This window comes from Leptopilina heterotoma, unplaced genomic scaffold, assembly GCF_015476425.1.
Source record: "Leptopilina heterotoma isolate Lh14 unplaced genomic scaffold, ASM1547642v1 Lhet_211, whole genome shotgun sequence".
Taxonomy (NCBI): Eukaryota; Metazoa; Arthropoda; class Insecta; order Hymenoptera; family Figitidae; genus Leptopilina; species Leptopilina heterotoma.
Genome location: NW_025110928.1, coordinates 474357 through 475874, shown reverse-complemented (window position 1 = coordinate 475874; position 1518 = coordinate 474357).

The window sequence follows — 1518 nt, the reverse complement described above, 5'->3', positions numbered from 1 at the left end:
ATAAAAAACTAAAATGCTCTTCCCCTTTAAAATAAATAATATTCTTTATTTTTTAAAATGTTTATTTTTAAAACTATTTTAATATTTTTCAAAAATTAATAACTTTTCTTAAAATATTAAAATATTTTTTTTAATAAATGACACATTTTTCTAAACATGAAAAATAGTTTTTTATTTGTCCTAAAAAAAATATTTTAAATATCTCTAACCGAGTAAATATATTCTTGAATTGGGAAAATTCGTTTTAATTCAAGTGCTTATACTTGACTTAATTTTTTTTTAAACTGTTTTTCAATTTTAATTTAGATGAGAAATCTCTATTTCTTTACAAATAAATTTTCATTACATCAATTAAACTAGATAATTAGTTTAGTTAAAAATTTATTGCATTTAATTAAATAAATTAAAAATCAAATGAATGCGATTCGTTAAATTTAATTAAATATGTTTAAATTTAATTATATATATAAAAAATAAATTTAATTGAATGTTAAAATTTTTAATTACAGCAAGTAAATTTAATTAAATATATTTAAATATTTAATTTTAATAATGAATTTAATAGTAAATTTATTAGTTATGGTGCATTTATTTAATTTATTATAAATAAATTTTTAAGTAAATTTTTTATGAATTTAATAAGGTAAATATAAGTAAATTAAAATAACGATATAAAAATTATTATTAGACACTAAATGGAGGTCTCAATAAATTAAGTGATAATTTATTACAAGATAATTAATAAAAAGTAATTTTACTAATTATAATTCTTATTTTGTTATTTTAATTTACTTATATACCAAGAAAAAAAAATATATTTGACTCGTAGTCAACTAGATTTTTTATTTATTTTAAATAAATTTTATTTATTCTTTATTTATTTTTATTTATTTTTGCCGAATACAATTTTTATTCAAAACAAATGAATAATCTAGTTGGTTCTGAGACAAATATACTTTTATTTAGCTCAAATAACTATATTATATTTGATTTAAATAAATTTTTTTTTCTGGGTGTATTTACTTTATTAAATTTACAATAAATTTACTTATTGTATGTTAAGGAAGAATCTGATGTACAGTCAAAACAAAAGTTAGTCCAATGTCATAATTTCGTAATTTAAAAGAAAAAGACAAATTAAAATTTAAATTCGTCTTGGTGGAAAGGTGAAGAATTTAATTTTGAATATTTAAAACGATTAAAAGTTGCATTTGAATAAAAATTACAATTTTCTGTCAATAAGAAACATTTGTTAAATCTTAGGTTATGTTACTTAAATCATTTATTAATGACAAAAAATTATAATTTTTATTCAAATATAACTTTAAAATATTTAAAACGTAGAAAATTAAATTCCTCACGCTTCTACCAAAAGTAATTTAAAATTTAATTTGACTTTTTTTAAAAATACGAAATTATGACTTTGGACTAACTTTTGTTCCGATTGTTTGTCGAATTCTTTCTTAAATTAAATAAATTCAATTTTTATTGTTGTCGGGTATTGTGAACAAATCTTAA